Here is a 9087-nt window from a genome sequence, read left to right as displayed (position 1 = left end):
TCCTGCTCAGTCAAGTACATTTTTAATGCAACTTACCCTATTTAAGCCTAATTTGTATTTCATTTCACAACCTTGCCATTTAACACAAACCCATCAAGATAGATTTTAGGGCAGCAGGTAACCTGAAACCTAAATGACACTCATTCTGCTCACCAAGGATATGCTTTCTGTTTCTGAAACACATCCTTAGGAGAAGCAAACAGGCAGGCATCTTTATTTTACTCTATGTTTCTGAATTGTTGTTTTCTCTTACTGTAAAAAAGCTCCTAGTATACTGTTCTTGAAATTTTTTAAACTTTTTAATTTTATAAAGACAATTGTTTATTCTTTCAACAACATATAACTGGGAAAATATGGCCAATATTGTCCATCTCCAAGAAATAGCATTTTCATTTAAAGACTCACCAGTAGTGTATTTTTGCAGACTTGGCTATGACAAATCACATGTGAAGGCAACTTTCTTGTCAAATAAGAGGGTAACATGCCTAAGAGATTTGCAAATTTTTATTTTAAAAAAGGATTCTTTGCATACCAAAATACAGGCTTCCATTAACCCAATTGTAGGGAAGATAAATCTTAGCAGGGCAATTATTCCTTGAAGTTCAGATGGCCACACATAAATTCTTTCCTTGGATTCAGCACATTTTTAAGTTATCTGCTAGGAACATTAAGTCCTTCACTATAGACCAGTTTTTTTGGGAGGAAAGGGAGGGGGCGTTCTTTCTTTTCTCTTCAAATGTATATCAAATTTATTGTGTTTGGGTAGGCTTTTTGGAATAGTTGCCACTTGTTTCCAAAGTGCTTCTGTAAACTGACTCCTAATTAAATATAAATTGTAAAGAATAGGAGTATTCTATAAAGGATATAAAAATTTAGACTTGGATTTAAGCGGTGCACTGTGAATAGAATTCTTAGGCTAAATCCATTTGCTGAATAAATATTGTATATAGTATATTCAAGGCACTGTAGAAGACACTTGAAAAAGACAGTATCATTTTCTTTATGATTTATAGAACTTTAGGACAGATAACAACAATCAGTGTTATTTACTAAATATTTACTAAGCATCTGGCATTGCAGGTTATAAAGGTAAGACATCCAACTGAGTACACAACAGTATTTATAAAAGGTAGACCTTAGTGCAGGTCAAATAATTTTATTGAGCACCTACTATGGAACAACATCATGAATGTTAGTGGTGGCAATTTACAAGATCTTTGCTTTCATAGGCCATACACTAATTAATACTTTAAGAAATAAAAAACTAGCTCCCAGGTTATGAATTTCAGAGAAGAACAAGTCTATTTCATTCTGTGTGGATGAGGTGCATTTGAAGAAAGACGGGTTTGCAAACACAGACATGAGGAAGAAGAAAATCTAGACACCTGAGTTAGTTTCATCTTGAGGTCTAGACTGAGTCTATCGTTAAGGAGAACTTGTAAGGATGAGGAACTTTTGTTAAAATCTGGAAGTTTATATTTCTTATTCTTAAACTATTCTAAACTATCAATTCCAGGAGAGATCACGTACAGAAGTATTAAAATAATTCAATGAAGCTATTTTCATTACATTTATAGACATATTGAAACTAAGAGAGAGAAAAAAACAATTTAAGTCAAACAAACCCAGGGTGTTCTGAGAGATTGCCAGCCTGCAATTACTGCTGCAGTAATTACTGCTGTCCATATACAGTTCACTTATATTAACTATGTAGCCAAAATAAGCCTGAAAATATGGTGTGGTTTAGAAATTGCTGGAGCAAAAGGGGCTATAAGAGTATAATGGAATTGTTTGCCATTTATATTCTAAATAGGGCAGTCTGATTCCTAGGGTGTCATCCAAAAGATTATGGGGAATGTATATACCTGCAATCACGGATGCAGTAGCTGACAGGCACTCTATGGCCCATCAATAGATGTTCTTTGGTCATTGAGAATGTTTGCTGCAGAATATGCTCCTAAGGGAAGTATTTCATTTGGAATAAAGGCTAAAAATCTACAGATTTTCTTGTAGAAAATCTCAATTTTCATGATCTTTTAAATTGACCTTCAATTAAACCCTTTCTTCTGAATAGCAACTGTCAGGAAGAACTGGAAACAAGAGGGAAGAGAAATGTCATTTTTCACTGCAGTGATGTCTACATTTCAGTGGCAAAGTGATTCCCATCTATGGTTTATATTTCCTTTCTAAAGAGTTGGAGGATTCACTGGAATAGGCATCACTGTATAACTGCAAGTGTAAATGCTATGATAATTATTATAATTACTATTATTAAAATGATGTGGGTCTCCTACAGAAAGAAATGAGTTTCTGAGTAATGGGAGTGATTTTATAATCCAATGGGGCAAAAGTCATTTAACTGCCTATCTGCCTTAACTCTCTCATCACCAAAAAGGCAACATTTAAAGAATCAGTCAAACCTCTCAACGTAGAAAGGTTTTGCAAAAATATTATCTTTGAATCAATATGGATATAATATTGATGTTACTTTTGATTGTCAGACCACAGTTTCCCTGCACTGTTTATTTTTATTAGTATTATTTTTTAATTATTATGAATGCAAGAACACATACACAAAAAAATGTGAAACACAAATCCGCAGAACAAGGTAGCACATGTTTGCAGAAACTTCTTGACGTATTAACAGCCAATCATCTTTATGCAAAAAATTAAAATCTAGGTTTCATCTGGCCATGTTAAAATTGTCCCTAAGGCTCTAAGTCCTTGTGGGTAGTGTTTAGGTTTCCTAGATTTCAACATAAGTAAACTTTCAGAAACATTTTCAGTCATTTATAAGCACTAATAAGCCCCATACTTATGATAACAGAGTAAGAGTCCAGTTGCTGTACCCACAGGATAAAAAAGGGTTTGCAGGGTTTTGTAGATATAACATGTAGAAAATGCAGTTGCCTTCAGTTGAGAATAAAACACAGATCCCTCCCAGACATAGTCCCTGAAATTGAGCTTATGAGAAGCAACAGAAAATATTTGAAGAGGGAACATGTATATAAACAAGCAATAAAGTAGAACAGGAACCATATTTGAAATCCAAACGTCCTCTCCAGTATGATGTTCTTTTTAGCCCCACTAAAAAGAATAAATGTGACGTAACAAATTAAAGAAAATATTTAAGAAAATGGTGAATTGATTGACATGAGAATCATATGCAAACACCTCTGCATACCTTGCTTAAAAAAATCAGTTTTCGGGTTTCCCTGGTGGTGCAGTGGTTGAGAGTCCGCCTGCCGATGCAGGGGACGCGGGCTCGTGCCCCGGTCCGGGAGGATCCCACGTGCCGTGGAGCGGCTAGGCCCTTGAGCCATGGCCGCTGAGCCTGCGCGTCTGGAGCCTGTGCTCTGCAACAGGAGAGGCCACAGCAGTGGGAGGCCCGCATAGTGAAAAAAAAAAAAAAAGAAAGAAAAATCAGTTTTCCCCATCCAGTGGTTAAAGCAGTAGCAATAATATCATGTTTGCCATTAGCATTTACACTAGGAAATGATCAAAACTACTATTATTGTAAAAAAAGAAGGTTCCTACAGAAATTGTAAAATTCATAATTCTTTTCTTAAAGGGAGCATGATTTTGAACAGATACACTTAATATTATGTAGACTTTCCAGTTCATGTTTCTTTTCATCTGTGAGAAGAAAAGAGTATTTTTCTTTTTCCATGACCAGCAATTAGATCTTTTTTATTAGTCCATCAATAGTGATAGATAGGGGTAAGATAGTACCACTTTGAGACAATCTACAGTCCATCAAAGAATCAAGAATAAAGCTAGTAAACTGCAGACACTTATAGTCTTTTCTTTGAGCAAGCCATTTAGTGAGAATGTGCATTAAACTCCAATTCCCATCATTTCTAGAGTCAACTGGTTTATCTATTAAAAAAAAAAAAATTCTCGAAATGCCTTAGCATTTTCTGTTTCCCTAAATATTTAGTAATACATCAGAATGCATTCCCTCAAAATCTTTCTCCTCCTTTGTTTTTCTTTCCACTTGGAAATGTTGACACAACCGACCTTTCTGAGAACTTTTGTCCAATCTGCATGTATGACCACCACAGGGTGATGCCATTTTCTTGAAGGCAAATTGTCCTGGGCAAGGCAATTGAAATTTGGAAGGAAAAAAATATATATAAGAAAACAAACAAAAAAAATCAACAAAAAGTTTAGCTTGGAAATCTAAATCTATAGAACATAAACACAAAACAGTGATGTTCTACCTTCCTTTCATTACCTCTTCATATAAAATTAGGAAGTGCTAAGTGATATTCACTGTATTTAATTTAAAAAAAGGAACACCATCATCTTTGTTTTAAGTAGCTCTTTCCCAGTGATAAATTCTTATAAACCCCAAGGAAAGTAAAAACAAAACAAAAAACTAAATTGAAAGACAATTGAACCATAAAAGCCTACAGTGCTTCAGATTTTAATTTTTTTCTTCCTTGGAAAGTGATTAAATCTATTATTGTTTAGCGCTTTGGGTACATCACAAATTACAGTCTGTAAAGATAGTAAATGATGCATATCTTATTCACTACAGAGACCCCTAAGTCATTTTTATTGATGCTCATCCAGCGTGTACTGCTCAGGTTAAAGAGCTGAGGTTGTGAAGCTGAGTCAGTAACAAGAGTTCAAGGCCAGGCTCAGGTCTGCTCTGCTAGACCATTCAGATTCATTCATCTGTGATCTCTTGCATCACTTCACCTTCATCCCTTTTGCAAACAAATGTTAACATCATTTGTTCTTCATTGTGCTCTTTAAGACCCACAAAACTAATTTTCAGCCATTGCAGCATAGTGATAATCACATTTTTGGTCAGTCCATTCTTCCAATAAGCAGCTCAAACTTCATAAAATCCTTTATACTAACAATTCTTTTCTGTTTAATATTTTCTGTCCATATCTTTTCTTCATCCTGATCCTGCCTAAAACTAAACAGAATCTTTTCTGATCTTTCATACCTGTGAATTAATTTGTCCTCACAAAATATACCAGACTGTCTCTGGCAGTCTTCACCATAAACTGGAACGTCTCAGACAAGATTTAGAGAGAGAAAGAGATTTGGGTTACTGTTCCAGTGCAGGCTAGTTCTCAGTATAAATTTAGAGGAAGCACTAAATCTCTGAGTTTCTGTGTTCTCATCTGCAAAATGATTTTTTAAATTTACCTTATACATAAAAGAAATATACATGATGTACAGTGGTGATTGTTATCCTTCTCACCCCACCCCCTTCTTCTAGACAAATAAGTACAAATTCCCATGCGTTTCACTGGAAACATTGGGTGTAAGGAAGGCTGAGTCAAAGTTCTTGCAAAGGTACCATGGTGTCCCACTTCTGGAAATGGAATTCATGGAATAAAATGAGGAATTATTTCCTTCGTTTTCTGCATAATTTTCAAAATAGGTTATCACTGGGACTTCTCTGGTGGTGCAGTGGTTAAGAATCCACCTGCCAATGCAGGGGACACCAGTTCGAGCCCTAGTCCAGGAAGATCCCACATGCCATGAAGCAACTAAGCCCGTGGGCCAGAACTACTGAGCCTGCATGCCACAACTACTGAAGCCCACACTCCTAGAGACCGTGCTCCGCAACAAGAGAAGCCACCGCGATGAGAAGCCTGCACACCGCAACCAAGAGTAGCCCCCGCTCACCGCAACTAGAGAAAACCTGCGTGCAGCAACGAAGACCCAGTGCAGCCAAAAATAAAATAAATAATAAATAAATAAATTTTAAAAGATAGGTTATCAGGATGCTGGAGGAAACACGCTTACCTGAAGGAATCTATTTCATCTCTTAGCCTCTCCTTCTCTCTCTGCCCCAACCACATGGGGTCTCCTTGCTGTAAATAAAACCCACACCATATGCTGCTGTTACAAGGTCTTGCAAGAGGTGTTCTTCCTTCCTCTTGGCTGTTCCCCAGAAATACCACAGCTCAGACACTCTTCATTTTCTTATTATTTAAACTCATTGTTTAATTATTATGCACTATGATGCCCTTACTTTAAAATCCCTTTTACATCCCCCTCTTTTATCACTGGACAGCAGTTCTCCCTTTCTCTCAGGTCGTCTATTGTACGTAGGTTTTATGTATTGCCTGCCTGCCATGCTGGCATATCAGCTCCAATCAGGGAGGGTTTTAAGTCTGTGTTGTGACTAGAAAAGGGCTGAGCACGTTTTGTGCTCAGTAACAACGTGTGGACTGTACAAATAAATTAGACATGTCAAACTAACCAAGTTGACTTACTAAGGAAAGTTCTTCTAGGACTAGGAATCTGTACTGTAGCCTTTTAGACCTAGATTGAGCTAAACTCAGTGGATTACTTCAAACCTTTCAAATAAGCAAAAATAAAGCATTGGACATATATAGTCCCTGATGAATATTTTTCTTCTTCTGAAGACCAAAAATTTGAATTTAAGTTAATTTAAAAGCACTAAAGTAATATGAGCATACTACTAAAAATAATTCTGTTAGCTTATAATAGAGAGGGGATGTGCCAGTTAAATTCACCAAAGAGGCAAATAGACCACTACTTAAAAAGTACGTTTGTGTTCTTTATAGATTTACTATCTACTTTTGATTCTATTCTGTGGTTATATGCCTAATATATTTCTTTAGGTACAAGAGTTAAGAAAAAGACCTACACCAAACCCCTACTGGGTTTCTCTAGATACTATTTTTCATGATGAAAATGATCTCTAAAGATATTTTTATATTCATTTATGCCTGGACACTATCAAAATTGTTCGTTCGTTTGTTTTTTTGGTACACGGGCCTCTCACTGTCGTGGCCTCTCCCATGGTGGAGCACAGGCTCCGGACGCCCAGGCTCAGCGGCCATGGCTCACGGGCCCAGCAACTCCGCGGCATGTGGGATCTTCCCGGACCGGGGCACAAACCCGTGTCCCGTGCATTGGCAGGCGGACTCTCAACGACTGCGCCACCAGGGAAGCCCTGGTTTTTTTCTTTAAAATATTACTCTGCTTGTGATCGCACTGTTGCTGATGGGATCTTCACACTAATTCCATGCACACAAGGAGAAGAATGAAATGGAAATAATGACTCATGATGGTAATTTGTAGCTCAATGTGAAATCTCTTGGTAGGATGTGTGTTCCTGTATTCCATAAACAGAGTTAAAAGCTGCATTGTATTCATATCCAGAGGGATCTAACTAATGTATTAGCAAATTATAATAAAGGGAAAAATGGAAAAAGAAGACTAATGTTGACAACTAAGAATCACAGAAATCAGAGGAGCAGTGCCTGTTACATGTCGGTTTCTAGACTAATGGGTGCTAGAGTTAGCTAACAATAGGCAAATTACTTGAATATAGTAATAACTGAATTTTGAAAGCAAATTAATTTAAATAACCTTTTAAGCTTCAGTAACTTACCATTAAGTGTAGCGCGTTGTAAGCTTTGATGCCCTGTGGTTTCTTCGGTTATTAAAGATGTAAAGTGCTTAAAATCAATAGGACATATTCGTCTCATTATGCTTCTAATCCATGACTAGAGATACTGATGGTATTACTATTAAAACTCTAAATGTATGTATCCATTCATTATAGTGTTGTGTGTAGGTGTGAACAGAACGTGCCTGAAACACATAAATAGAAAAGATGGAAATATAATGTTAAATATCACAACGGTATTTACTATTCTTCTCCCAGCTCGTAGCTCATGCCATGTTGCAAATAAAGAAGCTCACTCATTCCTTGGTTTGAGGAAACATGCTCAATTTGTATTGGCCCCAGTGTTGACTGGGGAACTGTGCTGATGGCATTTTTTGCTAAAACATGCCCGGGCTCCCATATAGCTTCCATTCCCTCTTTCCTGCTGCCTCGCAGTCATTAAAGCAGTCCACAAATATTTGATTCTTGCTCTCCTTCTGCACCTCTCCCACCAGAGGGAATTTATTCTCTACCATGTGTCTGGAATTGACATGTAGCGTATAAACAGAAGAGATGCCTGTCATGGAAAAGAGCTTTAAAGAGTCAATGCAGGGCTTTCCTGGTGGCGCAGTGGTTGAGAGTCCGTCTGCCGATCAGGGGACACGGGTTCGTGCCCCGGTCTGGGAAGATCCCACCTGCTGCGGAGCGGCTGGGCCCGTAAGCCATGGCCGCTGAGCCTGCGCGTCCGGAGCCTGTGCTCCGCAACGGGAGAAGGAGAGGCCACAACAGTGAGAGGCCTGCGTACCGCAAAAAAAAGAGTCAGTGCATACTTTGCCATTTGCAAAGGATTCTTTTTTCAGTCTACGGGGAAGACATAGACTCCTCAGCCTACATCCTGAAGAATGGACAAAGAGAATGTGGAACTGAGAAGCTTCCAAACTTTGATGCACAAAGCATGAGGGAAAAATAAACATTTCTTAGTTTATGCCAATGATGCACTACTATTATTTGTTACCTCTGCATAACTTAGCTTATCCTGAATGATTCATTTAGTTATATCAGATCATCCAAATCATGCCTAGAAGTTTCTCAGAAGCCCCTAAGTCTCCATTATTTTCTTGCCTTCTCTTCAATTACTCTAATGTTTTGTTCTATTTTGGGGACAAGGATATATAATCATAACAACTATGCATGTGAATTATGCAATGACCTATTGTGGGGAATTTTTAAATTAATTAACTTATGTATTTATTTATTTTTACTTCTTACCATTTTTTCAGATTTATTGAGGTATAATTAACACATCTTAACTACACATATTTAAAGTGCACACGATGTTTTGACATATATATGTGTATATATACATCTTTGAAGCAACACCACAATCAAGATAATGAACATAACCATCCTCTCCCAGAGCTTCCTCTTTGCTCTTTTTTTAAAATTTTTATTGAAATATAGTTGATTTACAATGTTGTGTTAGTTTCAGGTGTATAGCAAAGTAAGTCAGTTATCCATATACATGTATATATATTCTCTTTTAGATTCTTTTCCATTATAGGTTATTACAAGATATTAAGTATAGTTCTCTGTGGTCAGTAAACAGATTTATTATCCACCATAAAAAAATTGAAGCAGTTCAAAAGACCACATCATAAATCTGAAGAAAGCTCTCCATGTTGATTTCTTTCCCT

Source organism: Lipotes vexillifer, unplaced genomic scaffold (assembly GCF_000442215.2).
Source record: "Lipotes vexillifer unplaced genomic scaffold, Lipotes_vexillifer_v1.1 scaffold842, whole genome shotgun sequence".
In the NCBI taxonomy this organism is placed as follows: Eukaryota; Metazoa; Chordata; class Mammalia; order Artiodactyla; family Lipotidae; genus Lipotes; species Lipotes vexillifer.
This window is presented reverse-complemented; position numbering follows the sequence as displayed.